The sequence below is a fragment of the Phalangium opilio genome, unplaced genomic scaffold (genome assembly GCF_054372755.1).
Source record: "Phalangium opilio isolate 3A_F unplaced genomic scaffold, DU_Popi_V2 ptg000106l_1, whole genome shotgun sequence".
Classification (NCBI taxonomy): Eukaryota; Metazoa; Arthropoda; class Arachnida; order Opiliones; family Phalangiidae; genus Phalangium; species Phalangium opilio.
This window is the reverse complement of record NW_028324208.1, coordinates 4,346,707-4,361,522: the sequence shown is the minus strand read 5'-3', so window position 1 is coordinate 4,361,522 and position 14,816 is coordinate 4,346,707. Positions and strand designations below refer to the sequence as shown.

At 42.9% G+C, this 14,816-nt stretch overlaps 33 non-coding genes across 33 annotated transcripts; all 33 read left to right on the top strand.

Annotated features, from left to right (window-relative positions):
* The first annotated feature begins 554 nt into the window (after positions 1-554).
* Positions 555-627, top strand: TRNAV-CAC (transfer RNA valine (anticodon CAC)). The gene has a single exon. It is a non-coding gene; the product is annotated as a tRNA-Val (tRNA).
* Positions 628-829: 202 nt separating this feature from the next.
* On the top strand, positions 830-902 carry TRNAT-CGU (transfer RNA threonine (anticodon CGU)). The gene has a single exon. It is a non-coding gene; the product is annotated as a tRNA-Thr (tRNA).
* Positions 903-1,659: 757 nt separating this feature from the next.
* On the top strand, positions 1,660-1,732 carry TRNAM-CAU (transfer RNA methionine (anticodon CAU)). Its single transcript has one exon. It is a non-coding gene; the product is annotated as a tRNA-Met (tRNA).
* Positions 1,733-1,797: 65 nt separating this feature from the next.
* Positions 1,798-1,870, top strand: TRNAV-UAC (transfer RNA valine (anticodon UAC)). The gene has a single exon. It is a non-coding gene; the product is annotated as a tRNA-Val (tRNA).
* Positions 1,871-2,387: 517 nt separating this feature from the next.
* Positions 2,388-2,460, top strand: TRNAV-CAC (transfer RNA valine (anticodon CAC)). Its single transcript has one exon. It is a non-coding gene; the product is annotated as a tRNA-Val (tRNA).
* Positions 2,461-2,940: 480 nt separating this feature from the next.
* Positions 2,941-3,013, top strand: TRNAM-CAU (transfer RNA methionine (anticodon CAU)). Its single transcript has one exon. It is a non-coding gene; the product is annotated as a tRNA-Met (tRNA).
* Positions 3,014-3,631: 618 nt separating this feature from the next.
* Positions 3,632-3,704, top strand: TRNAM-CAU (transfer RNA methionine (anticodon CAU)). Its single transcript has one exon. It is a non-coding gene; the product is annotated as a tRNA-Met (tRNA).
* A 65-nt stretch (positions 3,705-3,769) lies between these two features.
* TRNAV-CAC (transfer RNA valine (anticodon CAC)) lies at positions 3,770-3,842 on the top strand. The gene has a single exon. It is a non-coding gene; the product is annotated as a tRNA-Val (tRNA).
* A 65-nt stretch (positions 3,843-3,907) lies between these two features.
* TRNAV-UAC (transfer RNA valine (anticodon UAC)) lies at positions 3,908-3,980 on the top strand. The gene has a single exon. It is a non-coding gene; the product is annotated as a tRNA-Val (tRNA).
* Positions 3,981-4,184: 204 nt separating this feature from the next.
* Positions 4,185-4,257, top strand: TRNAV-CAC (transfer RNA valine (anticodon CAC)). The gene has a single exon. It is a non-coding gene; the product is annotated as a tRNA-Val (tRNA).
* Positions 4,258-4,737: 480 nt separating this feature from the next.
* On the top strand, positions 4,738-4,810 carry TRNAM-CAU (transfer RNA methionine (anticodon CAU)). The gene has a single exon. It is a non-coding gene; the product is annotated as a tRNA-Met (tRNA).
* A 618-nt stretch (positions 4,811-5,428) lies between these two features.
* Positions 5,429-5,501, top strand: TRNAM-CAU (transfer RNA methionine (anticodon CAU)). Its single transcript has one exon. It is a non-coding gene; the product is annotated as a tRNA-Met (tRNA).
* Positions 5,502-5,704: 203 nt separating this feature from the next.
* On the top strand, positions 5,705-5,777 carry TRNAV-UAC (transfer RNA valine (anticodon UAC)). Its single transcript has one exon. It is a non-coding gene; the product is annotated as a tRNA-Val (tRNA).
* Positions 5,778-5,981: 204 nt separating this feature from the next.
* On the top strand, positions 5,982-6,054 carry TRNAV-CAC (transfer RNA valine (anticodon CAC)). The gene has a single exon. It is a non-coding gene; the product is annotated as a tRNA-Val (tRNA).
* Positions 6,055-6,536: 482 nt separating this feature from the next.
* On the top strand, positions 6,537-6,609 carry TRNAV-CAC (transfer RNA valine (anticodon CAC)). Its single transcript has one exon. It is a non-coding gene; the product is annotated as a tRNA-Val (tRNA).
* Positions 6,610-7,087: 478 nt separating this feature from the next.
* TRNAV-CAC (transfer RNA valine (anticodon CAC)) lies at positions 7,088-7,160 on the top strand. The gene has a single exon. It is a non-coding gene; the product is annotated as a tRNA-Val (tRNA).
* Positions 7,161-8,058: 898 nt separating this feature from the next.
* Positions 8,059-8,131, top strand: TRNAM-CAU (transfer RNA methionine (anticodon CAU)). The gene has a single exon. It is a non-coding gene; the product is annotated as a tRNA-Met (tRNA).
* A 204-nt stretch (positions 8,132-8,335) lies between these two features.
* On the top strand, positions 8,336-8,408 carry TRNAV-CAC (transfer RNA valine (anticodon CAC)). The gene has a single exon. It is a non-coding gene; the product is annotated as a tRNA-Val (tRNA).
* Positions 8,409-8,612: 204 nt separating this feature from the next.
* TRNAV-CAC (transfer RNA valine (anticodon CAC)) lies at positions 8,613-8,685 on the top strand. The gene has a single exon. It is a non-coding gene; the product is annotated as a tRNA-Val (tRNA).
* Positions 8,686-9,303: 618 nt separating this feature from the next.
* On the top strand, positions 9,304-9,376 carry TRNAM-CAU (transfer RNA methionine (anticodon CAU)). Its single transcript has one exon. It is a non-coding gene; the product is annotated as a tRNA-Met (tRNA).
* Positions 9,377-9,580: 204 nt separating this feature from the next.
* Positions 9,581-9,653, top strand: TRNAM-CAU (transfer RNA methionine (anticodon CAU)). The gene has a single exon. It is a non-coding gene; the product is annotated as a tRNA-Met (tRNA).
* A 204-nt stretch (positions 9,654-9,857) lies between these two features.
* TRNAV-CAC (transfer RNA valine (anticodon CAC)) lies at positions 9,858-9,930 on the top strand. Its single transcript has one exon. It is a non-coding gene; the product is annotated as a tRNA-Val (tRNA).
* Positions 9,931-10,132: 202 nt separating this feature from the next.
* TRNAM-CAU (transfer RNA methionine (anticodon CAU)) lies at positions 10,133-10,205 on the top strand. Its single transcript has one exon. It is a non-coding gene; the product is annotated as a tRNA-Met (tRNA).
* Positions 10,206-10,686: 481 nt separating this feature from the next.
* Positions 10,687-10,759, top strand: TRNAV-CAC (transfer RNA valine (anticodon CAC)). Its single transcript has one exon. It is a non-coding gene; the product is annotated as a tRNA-Val (tRNA).
* Positions 10,760-11,239: 480 nt separating this feature from the next.
* On the top strand, positions 11,240-11,312 carry TRNAM-CAU (transfer RNA methionine (anticodon CAU)). The gene has a single exon. It is a non-coding gene; the product is annotated as a tRNA-Met (tRNA).
* Positions 11,313-11,516: 204 nt separating this feature from the next.
* On the top strand, positions 11,517-11,589 carry TRNAV-CAC (transfer RNA valine (anticodon CAC)). The gene has a single exon. It is a non-coding gene; the product is annotated as a tRNA-Val (tRNA).
* Positions 11,590-12,069: 480 nt separating this feature from the next.
* On the top strand, positions 12,070-12,142 carry TRNAV-CAC (transfer RNA valine (anticodon CAC)). Its single transcript has one exon. It is a non-coding gene; the product is annotated as a tRNA-Val (tRNA).
* Positions 12,143-12,346: 204 nt separating this feature from the next.
* On the top strand, positions 12,347-12,419 carry TRNAV-CAC (transfer RNA valine (anticodon CAC)). Its single transcript has one exon. It is a non-coding gene; the product is annotated as a tRNA-Val (tRNA).
* Positions 12,420-13,315: 896 nt separating this feature from the next.
* On the top strand, positions 13,316-13,388 carry TRNAV-CAC (transfer RNA valine (anticodon CAC)). The gene has a single exon. It is a non-coding gene; the product is annotated as a tRNA-Val (tRNA).
* Positions 13,389-13,591: 203 nt separating this feature from the next.
* On the top strand, positions 13,592-13,664 carry TRNAM-CAU (transfer RNA methionine (anticodon CAU)). The gene has a single exon. It is a non-coding gene; the product is annotated as a tRNA-Met (tRNA).
* Positions 13,665-13,868: 204 nt separating this feature from the next.
* On the top strand, positions 13,869-13,941 carry TRNAM-CAU (transfer RNA methionine (anticodon CAU)). Its single transcript has one exon. It is a non-coding gene; the product is annotated as a tRNA-Met (tRNA).
* A 204-nt stretch (positions 13,942-14,145) lies between these two features.
* Positions 14,146-14,218, top strand: TRNAV-CAC (transfer RNA valine (anticodon CAC)). The gene has a single exon. It is a non-coding gene; the product is annotated as a tRNA-Val (tRNA).
* Positions 14,219-14,697: 479 nt separating this feature from the next.
* TRNAV-CAC (transfer RNA valine (anticodon CAC)) lies at positions 14,698-14,770 on the top strand. The gene has a single exon. It is a non-coding gene; the product is annotated as a tRNA-Val (tRNA).
* The last annotated feature ends 46 nt before the right edge of the window (positions 14,771-14,816 follow it).

Sequence of the window (14,816 nt, the reverse complement as noted above, 5' to 3'; positions counted from 1 at the left end):
TATCTATGGTGTAGTGGTTATCACGTCCGCTTCACAAGCGGAAGATCGCAAGTTCGGGCCCTGGTAGATCCATATTTTGATCATCGTGATTGGGCATAAAAATAAGCTAGGTCTCTTGGAAAAGTCAGTACTACTAAGTATCTATGGTGTAGTGGGTATCACGTCCGCTTCACACGCGGAAGGTTCCAAGACCGAGCCCATGTTAGATACATATTTTGACCATCGTGATTGGGCATAAAAATAAGCTAGGTCTCTTGGAAAACTCAGTGTTACAACGTATCTATGGTGTAGTGGGTATCACGTCCGATTCACACGCGGAAGTTTCCAAGATCGAGCCCATGTTAGATACATATTTTGACCATCGTGATTGGGCATAAAAATAAGCTAGGTCTCTTGGAAAACTCAGTGTTACTAAGTATCTATGGTGTAGTGGTTACCACGTCCGCTTCACACGCGGAAGGTTGCAAGATCGAGCCTATGTTAGATACATATTTTGACCATCGTGATTGGGCATAAAATCAAGCTAGGTCTCTTGGAAAACTCAGCATTACTACGTATCTATGGTGTAGTGGTTATCACGTCCGCTTCACAAGCGGAAGGTCCCAAGTTCGGGCCCTGGTAGATACATATTTTGATCAGCGTGATTGGGTTTAAAAATAAGCTAGGTCTCTTGGAAAACTCAGCTTACTACGTATCTATGGTGTAGTGGTTATCACGTCCGCTTCACACGCGGAAGGTTCCAAGATCGAGCCCATGTTAGATACATATTTTGTCCATCGTGATTAGGCAAAAAATAAGCTAGGTTTCTTGGAAAACTCAGCATTACTACGTATCTATGGTGTAGTGGTTATCACGTTCGCTTCGTACGCGGAAGGTCCCAGGTTCGAGCCCTGGTAGATACATATTTTGACCATCGTGATTGGGCATGAAAAATAAGCTAGGTCTCTTGGAAAACTCAGTATTACTAAGTATCTATGGTGTAGTGGGTATCACGTCCGCTTCACACGCGGAAGGTTCCAAGATCGAGCCCATGTTAGATACATATTTTGACCATCGTGATTGGGCATAAAAATAAGCAAGGTCTCTTGGAAAACTCAGCTTACTACGTATCTATGGTGTAGTCGTTATCACGTCCGCTTCACAAGCGGAAGGTGCCAAGTTCGGGCCCTGGTAGATACATATTTTGACCATCGTGATTGGGCATAAAAATAAGCTAGGTCTCTTGGAAAAGTCAGTACTACTAAGTATCTATGATGTAGTGGGTATCACGTCCGCTTCACACGCGGAAGGTTCCAAGATCGAGCCCATGTTAGATACATATTTTGACCATCGTGATTGGGCATAAAAATAAGCTAGGTCTCTTGGAAAACTCAACATTACTACGTATCTATGGTGTAGTGGGTATCACGTCCGCTTCACAAGCGGAAGGTCCCAAGTTCGGGCCCTGGTAGATAAATGTTTTGTCCATCGTGATTTGGCATAAAAATAAGCTAGATCTCTTGGAAAACTCAGTGTTACAACGTATCTATGATGTAGTGGTTATCACGTCCGCTTCACACGCGGAAGGTTCCAAGATCGAGCCCATGTTAGATACATATTTTGTCCATCGTGAATAGGCAAAAAAAAAGCTAGGTTTCTTGGAAAACTCAGCATTACTACGTATCTATGGTGTAGTGGTTATCACGTCCGCTTCATACGCGGAAGGTCCCAGGTTCGAGCCCTGGTAGATACATATTTTGACCATCGTGATTGTGCAAAAAAATAAGGTAGGTCTCTTGGAAAACTCAGTATTACTAAGTATCTATGGTGTAGTGGTTATCACGTCCGCTTTACACGCGGAAGGTCCCAGGTTCGAGCCCTGGTACATACATATTTTGACCATCGTGATTGTGCAAAAAAATAAGCTAGGTCTCTTGGAAAACTCAGTATTACCAAGAAGTTATATCAGTATCTCAGAGAGAAGATATAAGATGCCTTTGTATTCGCGCGCCGTAGTCCCAGTCCCCCTTTCAAAATACAAGGGGGGACGTAAAAAGAGGCGCCGGGCTATTTCGCTCTCTTCAGTCGGAAATTTTCCTCACTCGCGTCGTCGCGCTGACGTGAGTTTTCAAGAACCAATGAGATGCTGGTTGTAATTTAGAGACGGGGATTGACTGCGGACCTACGTTAGGACTGGAGATAAAGCTGGAAATCTGGCGAATTTATATCTTCTCTCTGAGATACTGATATAACTTCTTGGTATTACTAAGTATCTATGGTGTAGTGGTTATCACGTCCGCTTCACACGCGGAAGGTTGCAAGATCGAGCCCATGTTAGATGCATATTTTGACCATCGTGATTGGGCATAAAATCAAGCTAGGTCTCTTGGAAAACTCAGCATTACTACGTATCTATGGTGTAGTGGTTATCACGTCCGCTTCACAAGCGGAAGGTCCCAAGTTCGGGCCCTGGTAGATACATGTTTTGTTCATCGTGATTTGGCATAAAAATAAGCTAGGTCTCTTGGAAAACTCAGTGTTACAACGTATCTATGGTGTAGTGGGTATCACGTCGGATTCACACGCGGAAGTTTCCAAGATCGAGCCCATGTTAGATACATATTTTGACCATCGTGATTGGGCATAAAAATAAGCTAGGTCTCTTTGAAAACTCAACATTACTACGTATCTATGGTGTAGTGGGTATCACGTCCACTTCACAAGCGGAAGGTCCCAAGTTCGGGCCCTGGTAGATAATTGTTTTGTCCATCGTGATTTGGCATAAAAATAAGCTAGGTCTCTTGGAAAACTCAGTGTTACAACGTATCTATGGTGTAGTGGTTATCACGTCCGCTTCTCTCGCGGAAGGTTCCAAGATCGAGCCCTTGTTAGATACATATTTTGTCCATCGTGAATAGGCAAAAAATAAGCTAGGTTTCTTGGAAAACTCAGCATTACTACGTATCTATGGTGTAGTGGTTATCACGTCCGCTTCATACGCGGAAGGTCCCAGGTTCGAGCCCTGGTAGATACATATTTTGACCATCGTGATTGGGCATAAAAATAAGCTAGGTCTCTTGGAAAACTCAGTATTACTAAGTATCTATGGTGTAGTGGGTATCACGTCCGCTTCACACGCGGAAGGTTCCAAGATCGAGCCCATGTTAGATACATATTTTGACCATCGTGATTGGGCATAAAAATAAGCTAGGTCTCTTGGAAAACTCAGCATTACTACGTATCTATGGTCTAGTGGTTATCACGTCCGCTTCACAAGCGGAAGGTCCCAAGTTCGGGCCCTGGTAGATACATGTTTTTTCCATCGTGATTTGGCATAAAAATAAGGTAGATCTCTTGAAAAACTCAGTGTTACTACGTATCTTAGGTGTAGTGGTTATCACGTCCGCTTCACACTCGGAAGGTTCCAAGATCGAGCCCATGTTAGATACATATTTTGTCCATCGTGAATTGGCAAAAAATAAGCTAGGTTTCTTGGAAAACTCAGCATTACTACATATCTATGGTGTAGTGGTTATCACGTCCGCTTCATACGCGGAAGGTTCCAAGATCGAGCCCATGTTAGATAAATATTTTGTCCATCGTGAATGGGCAAAAAATAAGCTAGGTTTCTTGGAAAAGTCAGCATTACTACGTATGTATGGTGTAGTGGTTATCACGTCCGCTTCATCCGCGGAAGGTCCCAGGTTCGAGTCCTGGTAGATACATATTTTGACCATCGTGATTGGGCATAAAAATAAGCTAGGTCTCTTGGAAAACTCAGATTTACTAAGTATCTATGGTGTAGTGGTTATCACGTCCGCTTCACAAGCGGAAGGTCCCTAGTTCGTTCCCTGGTAGATACATGTTTTGTCCATCGTGATTTGGCATAAAAATAAGGTAGATCTCTTGAAAAACTCAGTGTTACTACGTATCTATGGTGTAGTGGTTATCACGTCCGCTTTACACGCGGAAGGTCCCAGATTCGAGCCCTGGTAGATACATATTTTGACCATCGTGATTGTGCAAAAAAATAAGCTAGGTCTCTTGGAAAACTCAGTATTACTAAGTATCTATGGTGTAGTGGTTATCACGTCCGCTTCACACGCGGAAGGTTGCAAGATCGAGCCCATGTTAGATGCATATTTTGACCATCGTGATTGGGCATAAAATCAAGCTAGGTCTCTTGGAAAACTCAGCATTACTACGTATCTATGGTGTAGTGGTTATCACGTCCGCTTCACAAGCGGAAGGTCCCAAGTTCGGGCCCTGGTAGATACATGTTTTGTTCATCGTGATTTGGCATAAAAATAAGCTAGGTCTCTTGGAAAACTCAGTGTTACAACGTATCTATGGTGTAGTGGGTATCACGTCGGATTCACACGCGGAAGTTTCCAAGATCGAGCCCATGTTAGATACATATTTTGACCATCGTGATTGGGCATAAAAATAAGCTAGGTCTCTTGGAAAACTCAACATTACTACGTATCTATGGTGTAGTGGGTATCACGTCCACTTCACAAGCGGAAGGTCCCAAGTTCGGGCCCTGGTAGATAAATGTTTTGTCCATCGTGATTTGGCATAAAAATAAGCTAGGTCTCTTGGAAAACTCAGTGTTACAACGTATCTATGGTGTAGTGGTTATCACGTCCGCTTCTCTCGCGGAAGGTTCCAAGATCGAGCCCTTGTTAGATACATATTTTGTCCATCGTGAATAGGCAAAAAATAAGCTAGGTTTCTTGGAAAACTCAGCATTACTACGTATCTATGGTGTAGTGGTTATCACGTCCGCTTCATACGCGGAAGGTCCCAGGTTCGAGCCCTGGTAGATACATATTTTGACCATCGTGATTGGGCATAAAAATAAGCTAGGTCTCTTGGAAAACTCAGTATTACTAAGTATCTATGGTGTAGTGGGTATCACGTCCGCTTCACACGCGGAAGGTTCCAAGATCGAGCCCATGTTAGATACATATTTTGACCATCGTGATTGGGCATAAAAATAAGCTAGGTCTCTTGGAAAACTCAGCATTACTACGTATCTATGGTCTAGTGGTTATCACGTCCGCTTCACAAGCGGAAGGTCCCAAGTTCGGGCCCTGGTAGATACATGTTTTTTCCATCGTGATTTGGCATAAAAATAAGGTAGATCTCTTGAAAAACTCAGTGTTACTACGTATCTTAGGTGTAGTGGTTATCACGTCCGCTTCACACTCGGAAGGTTCCAAGATCGAGCCCATGTTAGATACATATTTTGTCCATCGTGAATTGGCAAAAAATAAGCTAGGTTTCTTGGAAAACTCAGCATTACTACATATCTATGGTGTAGTGGTTATCACGTCCGCTTCATACGCGGAAGGTTCCAAGATCGAGCCCATGTTAGATAAATATTTTGTCCATCGTGAATGGGCAAAAAATAAGCTAGGTTTCTTGGAAAAGTCAGCATTACTACGTATGTATGGTGTAGTGGTTATCACGTCCGCTTCATCCGCGGAAGGTCCCAGGTTCGAGTCCTGGTAGATACATATTTTGACCATCGTGATTGGGCATAAAAATAAGCTAGGTCTCTTGGAAAACTCAGATTTACTAAGTATCTATGGTGTAGTGGTTATCACGTCCGCTATACAAGCGGAAGGTCCCTAGTTCGTTCCCTGGTAGATACATGTTTTGTCCATCGTGATTTGGCATAAAAATAAGGTAGATCTCTTGAAAAACTCAGTGTTACTACGTATCTATGGTGTAGTGGTTATCACGTCCGCTTTACACGCGGAAGGTCCCAGATTCGAGCCCTGGTAGATACATATTTTGACCATCGTGATTGTGCAAAAAAATAAGCTAGGTCTCTTGGAAAACTCAGTATTACTAAGTATCTATGGTGTAGTGGTTATCACGTCCGCTTCACACGCGGAAGGTTGCAAGATCGAGCCCATGTTAGATACATATTTTGACCATCGTGATTGGGCATAAAATCAAGCTAGGTCTCTTGGAAAACTCAGAATTACTACGTATCTATGGTGTAGTGGTTATCACGTCCGCTTCACAAGCGGAAGGTCCCAAGTTCGGGCCCTGGTAGATACATATTTTGATCATCGTGATTGGGCATAAAAATAAGCTAGGTCTCTTGGAAAAGTCAGTACTACTAAGTATCTATGGTGTAGTGGGTATCACGTCCGCTTCACACGCGGAGGGTTCCAAGATCGAGCCCTTGTTAGATACATATTTTGACCATCGTGATTGGGCATAAAAATAAGCTAGGTCACTTGGAAAACTCAGTGTTACAACGTATCTATGGTGTAGTGGGTATCACGTCCGATTCACACGCGGAAGTTTCCAAGATAGAGCCCATGTTAGATACATATTTTGACCATCGTGAATGGGCATAAAAATAAGCTAGGTCTCCTGGAAAACTCAGTATTACTAAGTATCTATGGTGTAGTTGTTATCACGTCCGCTTCACACGCGGAATGTTGCAGGATCGAGCCCATGTTAGATACATATTTTGACCATCGTGATTGGGCATAAAATCAAGCTAGGTCTCTTGGAAAACTCAGCATTACTACGTATCTATGGTGTAGTGGTTATCACGTCCGCTTCACAAGCGGAAGGTCCCAAGTTCGGGCCCTGGTAGATACATATTTTGACCATCGTGATTGGGCATAAAAATAAGCTAGGTTTCTTGGAAAACTCAGTATTACTAAGTATCTATGGTGTAGTGGTTATCACGTCCGCTTCACACGCGGAAGGTTCCAAGATCGAGCCCATGTTAGATATATATTTTGTCCATCGTGAATAGGCAAAAAAAAGCTAGGTTTCTTGGAAAACTCAGCATTACTACGTATCTATGGTGTAGTGGTTATCACGTCCGCTTCATACGCGGAAGGTCCCAGTTCGAGCCCTGGTAGATACATATTTTGACCATCGTGATTGTGCAAAAAAATAAGCTAGGTCTCTTGGAAAACTCAGTATTACTAAGTATCTATGGTGTAGTGGTTATCACGTCCGCTTCACACTCGGAAGGTTGCAAGATCGAGCCCATGTTAGATACATATTTTGACCATCGTGATTGGGCATAAAATCAAGCTAGGTCTCTTGGAAAACTCAGCATTACTACGTATCTATGGTGTAGTGGTTATCGCGTCCGCTTCACAAGCGGAAGGTCCCAAGTTCGGGCCCTGGTAGATACATATTTTGATCATCGTGATTGGGCATAAAAATAAGCTAGGTCTCTTGGAAAAGTTAGTACTACTAATTATCTATGGTGTAGTGGGTATCACGTCCGCTTCACACGCGGAAGGTTCCAAGATCGAGCCCATGTTAGATACATATTTTGACCATCGTGATTGGGCATAAAAATAAGCTAGGTCTCTTGGAAAACTCAGTGTTACAACGTATCTATGGTGTAGTGGGTATCACGTCCGATTCACACGCGGAAGTTTCCAAGATCGAGCCTATGTTAGATACATATTTTGACCATCGTGATTGGGCATAAAAATAAGCTAGGTCTCCTGGAAAACTCAGTATTACTAAGTATCTATGGTGTAGTGGTTATCACGTCCGCTTCACACGAGGAAAGTTGCAAGATCAAGCCCATGTTAGATACATATTTTGACCATCGTGATTGGGCATAAAATCAAGCTAGGTCTCTTGGAAAACTCAGCATTACTACGTATCTATGGTGTAGTGGTTATCACGTCCGCTTCACAAGCGGAAGGTACCAAGATCGAACCCATGTTAGATACATATTTTGACCATCGTGATTGGGCATAAAAATAAGCTAGGTCTCTTGGAAAACTCAGTATTACTAAGTATCTATGGTGTAGTGGGTATCACGTCCACTTCACACGCGGAAGGTTCCAAGATCGAGCCCATGTTAGATACATATTTTGACCATCGTGATTGAGCATAAAAATAAGCTACGTTTCTTGGAAAACTCAGCATTACTACGTATCTATGGTGTAGTGGTTATCACGTCCGCTTCATACGCGGAAGGTTCCAAGATCGAGCCCATGTTAGATAAATATTTTGTCCATCGTGAATGGGCAAAAAATAAGCTAGGTTTCTTGGACAAGTCAGCATTACTACGTATGTATGGTGTAGTGGTTATCACGTCCGCTTCATACGCGGAAGGTCCCAGGTTCGAGTCCTGGTAGATACATATTTTGACCATCGTGATTGGGCATAAAAGTAAGCTAGGTCTCTTGGAAAACTCAGTATTACTAAGTATCTATGGTGTAGTGGGTATCACGTCCGCTTCACACGCGGAAGGTTCCAAGATCGAGCCCATGTTAGATACATATTTTGACCATCGTGATTGGGCATAAAAATAAGCTAGGTCTCTTGGAAAACTCAGCATTACTACGTATCTATGGTGTAGTGGTTATCACGTCCGCTTCACATGCGGAAGGTCCCAAGTTCGGGCCCTGGTAGATACATATTTTGACCATCGTGATTGGGCATAAAAATAAGCTAGGTCTCTTGGAAAACTCAGTATTACTTAGTATCTATGGTGTAGTGGTTATCACGTCCGCTTCACACGCGGAAGGTTCCAAGATCGAGCCCATGTAAGATACATATTTTGAACATCGTGATTGGACATAAAATCAAGCTAGGTCTCTTGGAAAACTCAGCCTTACTACGTATCTATGGTGTAGTGGTTATCACGTCCGCTTCACAAGCGGAAGGTCCCAAGTTCGGGCCCTGGTAGATACATATTTTGATCATCGTGATTGGGCATAAAAATAAGCTAGGTCTCTTGGAAAAGTCAGTACTACTAAGTATCTATGGTCTAGTGGTTATCACGTCCGCTTCTTACGCGGATGGTTCCAAGATCGAGCCCATGTTAGATACATATTTTGACCATCGTGATTGGGCATAAAAATAAGCTAGGTCTCTTGGAAAACTCAGCATCACTACGTATGTATGGTCTAGTGGTTATCACGTCTGCTTCACAAGCGGAAGGTCCCAAGTTCGGGCCCTGGAAGATACATGTTTTGTCCATCGTGATTTGGCATAAAAATAAGCTAGGTTTCTTGGAAAACTCAGCATTACTACGTATCTATGGTGTAGTGGTTATCACGTCCGCTTCATTCGCGGAAGGTTCCAAGATCGAGCCCATGTTAGATAAATATTTTGTCCATCGTGAATGGGCAAAAAATAAGCTAGGTTTCTTGGAAAACTCAGTGTTACAACGTATCTATGATTTAGTGGTTATCACGTCCGCTTCACACGCGGAAGGTTCCAAGATCGAGCCCATGTTAGATACAAATTTTGTCCATCGTGAATAGGCAAAAAATAAGCTAGGTTTCTTGGAAAACTCAGCATTACTACGTATCTATGGTGTAGTGGTTATCACGTCCGCTTCATACGCGGAAGGTCCCAGGTTCGAGCGCTGGTAGATACATATTTTGACCATCGTGATTGGGCATGAAAAATAAGCTAGGTCTCTTGGAAAACTCAGTATTACTAAGTATCTATGGTGTAGTGGGTATCACGTCCGCTTCACACGCGGAAGGTTCCAAGATCGAGCCCATGTTAGATAAATATTTTGTCCATCGTGAATGGGCAAAAAATAAGCTAGGTTTCTTGGAAAAGTCACCATTACTACGTATGTATGGTGTAGTGGTTATCACGTCCGCTTCATACGCGGAAGGTCCCAGGTTCGAGTCCTGGTAGATACATATTTTGACCATCGTGATTGGGCATAAAAATAAGCTAGGTCTCTTTGAAAACTCAGTATTACTAAGTATCTATGGTGTAGTGGGTATCACGTCCGCTTCACACGCGGAAGGTTCCAAGATCGAGCCCATGTTACATACATATTTTGACCATCGTGATTGGGCATAAAATCAAGCTAGGTCTCTTGGAAAACTCAGCATTACTACGTATCTATGGTGTAGTGGTTATCACGTCCGCTTCACAAGCGGAAGGTCCCAAGTTCGGGCCCTGGTAGATACATATTTTGATCAGCGTGATTGGGTTTAAAAATAAGCTAGGTCTCTTGGAAAACTCAGCTTACTACGTATCTATGGTGTAGTGGTTATCACGTCCGCTTCACACGCGGAAGGTTCCAAGATCGAGCCCATGTTAGATACATATTTTGTCCATCGTGATTAGGCAAAAAATAAGCTAGGTTTCTTGGAAAACTCAGCATTACTACGTATCTATGGTGTAGTGGTTATCACGTTCGCTTCATACGCGGAAGGTCCCAGGTTCGAGCCCTGGTAGATACATATTTTGACCATCGTGATTGGGCATGAAAAATAAGCTAGGTCTTTTGGAAAACTCAGTGTTACTAAGTATCTATGGTGTAGTGGGTATCACGTCCGCTTCACACGCGGAAGGTTCCAAGATCGAGCCCATGTTAGATACATATTTTGACCATCGTGATTGGGCATAAAAATAAGCAAGGTCTCTTGGAAAACTCAGCTTACTACGTATCTATGATGTAGTGGTTATCACGTCCGCTTCACAAGCGGAAGGTGCCAAGTTCGGGCCCTGGTAGATACATATTTTGACCATCGTGATTGGGCATAAAAATAAGCTAGGTCTCTTGGAAAAGTCAGTACTACTAAGTATCTATGGTGTAGTGGGTATCACGTCCGCTTCACACGCGGAAGGTTCCAAGATCGAGCCCATGTTAGATACATATTTTGACCATCGTGATTGGGCATAAAAATAAGCTAGGTCTCTTGGAAAACTCAGCATTACTACGTATCTATGGTGTAGTGGTTATCACGTCCGCTTCACAATCGGAAGGTCCCAAGTTCGGGCCCTGGTAGATACATGTTTTGTTCATCGTGATTTGGCATAAAAATAAGCTAGGTCTCTTGGAAAACTCAGTGTTACAACGTATCTATGGTGTAGTGGGTATCACGTCCGATTCACACGCGGAAGTTTCCAAGATCGAGCCCATGTTAGATACATATTTTGACCATCGTGATTGGGCATAAAAATAAGCTAAGTCTCTTGGAAAACTCAACATTACTACGTATCTATGGTGTAGTGGGTATCACGTCCGCTTCACAAGCGGAAGGTCCCAAGTTCGGGCCCTGGTAGATAAATGTTTTGTCCATCGTGATTTGGCATAAAAATAAGCTAGATCTCTTGGAAAACTCAGTGTTACAACGTATCTATGATGTAGTGGTTATCACGTCCGCTTCACACGCGGAAGGTTCCAAGATCGAGCCCATGTTAGATACATATTTTGTCCATCGTGAATAGGCAAAAAATAAGCTAGGTTTCTTGGAAAACTCAGCATTACTACGTATCTATGGTGTAGTGGTTATCACGTCCGCTTCATACGCGGAAGGTGCCAGGTTCGTTTCCTGGTAGATACATATTTTGACCATCGTGATTGGGCATGAAAAATAAGCTAGGTCTCTTGGAAAACTCAGTATTACTAAGTATCTATGGTGTAGTGGGTATCACGTCCGCTTCACACGCGGAAGGTTCCAAGATCGAGCCCATGTTAGATACATATTTTGACCATCGTGATTGGGCATAAAAATAAGCAAGGTCTCTTGGAAAACTCATCTTACTACGTATCTATGGTGTAGTGGTTATCACGTCCGCTTCACAAGCGGAAGGTCCCAAGTTCGGGCCCTGGTAGATACATATTTTGACCATCGTGATTGGGCATAAAAATAAGCTACATCTCTTGGAAAACTCAGCTTTACTACGTATCTATGGTGTAGTGGTTATCACGTCCGCTTCACAAGCGGAAGGTCCCAAGTTCGGGCCCTGGTAGATAAATGTTTTGTCCATCGTGATTTGGAATAAAAATAAGCTAGATCTCTTGGAAAACTCAGTGTTACTACGTATCTATGGTATAGTGGTTATCACGTCCGCTTTACACGCGGAAGGTCCCAAGTTCGAGCCCTGGTAAATACATATTTTGACCATCGTGATTGGGCAAAAAAATAAGCTAGGTTTCTTGGAAAACTCAGCATTACTACGTATCTATGGTCTAGTGGTTATCACATCCGCTTCACAAGCGGAAGTTTCCAAGATCTAGCCCATGATAGATACATATTTTGACCATCGTGATTGGGCATAAAATCAAGCTAGGTCTCTTGGAAAACTCAGTATTACTACGTATCTATGGTGTAGTGGTTATCACGTCCGCTTCACAAGCGGAAGGTCCCAAGTTCGGGCCCTGGTAGATACATGTTTTGTTCATCGTGATTTGGCATAAAAATAAGCTAGGTCTCTTGGAAAACTCAGTGTTACAACGTATCTATGGTGTAATGGTTATCACGTCCGCTTCACACGCGGAAGGTTCCAAGATCGAGCCCATGTTAGATACATATTTTGACCATCGTGATTGGGCATAAAAATAAGCTACGTCTCTTGGAAAACTCAGCATTACTACGTATCTATGGTGTAGTGGTTATCACGTCCGCTTCACAAGCGGAAGGTCCCAAGTTCGGGCCCTGGTAGATACATGTTTTGTCCATCGTGATTTGGCATAAAAATAAGCTAGATCTCTTGGAAAACTCAGTGTTACTACGTATCTATGGTGTAGTGGTTATCACGTCCGCTTTACACGCGGAAGGTACCAGGTTCGAGCCCTGGTAAATACATATTTTGACCATCGTGATTGGGCAAAAAATAAGCTAGGTTTCTTGGAAAACTCAGCATTACTACGTATCTATGGTCTAGTGGTTATCACGTCCGCTTCACAAGCGGAAGGTTCCAAGATCGAGCCCATGTTAGATACATATTTTGACCATCGTGATTGGGCATAAAATCAAGCTAGGTGTCTTGGAAAACTCAGCATTACTACGTATCTATGGTGTAGTGGTTATCACGTCCGCTTCACAAGCGGAAGGTCCGAAGTTCGGGCCCTGGTAGATACATATTTTGATCATCGTGATTGGGCATAAAAATAAGCTAGGTCTCTTGGAAAAGTCAGTACTGCTAAGTATCTATGGTGTAGTGGGTATCACGTCCGCTTCACACGCGGAAGGTCCCAAGATCGAGCCCATGTTAGATACATATTTTGACCATCGTGACTGGGCATAAAAATAAGCTAGGTCTCTTGGAAAACTCAGTATTACTAAGTATCTATGGTGTAGTGGGTATCACGTCCGATTCACTCAAGGAAGTTTCCAAGATCGAGCCCATGTTAGATACATATTTTGACCATCGTGATTGGGCATAAAAATAAGCTAGGTCTCTTGGAAAACTCAGCATTACTAAGTATCTATGGTGTAGTGGGTATCACGTCCGATTCACACGCGGAATTTTCCAAGATCGAGCCCATGTTAGATACACATTTTGACCATCGTGATTGGGCATAAAAATAAGCTAGGTCTCTTGGAAAACTCAACATTACTACGTATCTATGGTGTAGTGGGTATCACGTCCGCTTCACAAGCGGAAGGTCCCAAGTTCGGGCCCTGGTAGATACATGTTTTGTTCATCGTGATTTGGCATAAAAATAAGCTAGGTCTCTTGGAAAACTCAGTGTTACAACGTATCTATGATTTAGTGGTTATCACGTCCGCTTCACACGCGGAAGGTTCCAAGATCGAGCCCATGTTAGATACAAATTTTGTCCATCGTGAATAGGCAAAAAATAAGCTAGGTTTCTTGGAAAACTCAGCATTACTACGTATCTATGGTGTAGTGGTTATCACGTCCGCTTCATACGCGGAAGGTCCCAGGTTCGAGCGCTGGTAGATACATATTTTGACCATCGTGATTGGGCATGAAAAATAAGCTAGGTCTCTTGGAAAACTCAGTATTACTAAGTATCTATGGTGTAGTGGGTATCACGTCCGCTTCACACGCGGAAGGTTCCAAGATCGAGCCCATGTTAGATAAATATTTTGTCCATCGTGAATGGGCAAAAAATAAGCTAGGTTTCTTGGAAAAGTCACCATTACTACGTATGTATGGTGTAGTGGTTATCACGTCCGCTTCATACGCGGAAGGTCCCAGGTTCGAGTCCTGGTAGATACATATTTTGACCATCGTGATTGGGCATAAAAATAAGCTAGGTCTCTTTGAAAACTCAGTATTACTAAGTATCTATGGTGTAGTGGGTATCACGTCCGCTTCACACGCGGAAGGTTCCAAGATCGAGCCCATGTTAGATACATATTTTGACCATCGTGATTGGGCATAAAAATAAGCTACGTCTCTTGGAAAACTCAACATTACTACGTATCTATGGTGTAGTGGTTATCACGTCCGCTTCACAAGCGGAAGGTCCCAAGTTCGGGCCCTGGTAGATACATGTTTTGTCCATCGTGATTTGGCATAAAAATAAGCTAGATCTCTTGGAAAACTCAGTGTTACTACGTATCTATGGTGTAGTGGTTATCACGTCCGCTTTACACGCGGAAGGTACCAGGTTCGAGCCCTGGTAAATACATATTTTGACCATCGTGATTTGGCATAAAAATAAGCTAGATCTCTTGGAAAACTCAGTGTTACTACGTATCTATGGTGTAGTGGTTATCACGTCCGCTTTACACGCGGAAGGTACCAGGTTCGAGCCCTGGTAAATACATATTTTGACCATCGTGATTGGGCAAAAAATAAGCTAGGTTTCTTGGAAAACTCAGCATTACTACGTATCTATGGTCTAGTGGTTATCACGTCCGCTTCACAAGCGGAAGGTTCCAAGATCGAGCCCATGTTAGATACATATTTTGACCATCGTGATTGGGCATAAAATCAAGCTAGGTGTCTTGGAAAACTCAGCATTACTACGTATCTATGGTGTAGTGGTTATCACGTCCGCTTCACAAGCGGAAGGTCCCAAGTTCGGGCCCTGGTAGATACATATTTTGATCATCGTGATTGGGCATAAAAATAAGCTAGGTCTCTTG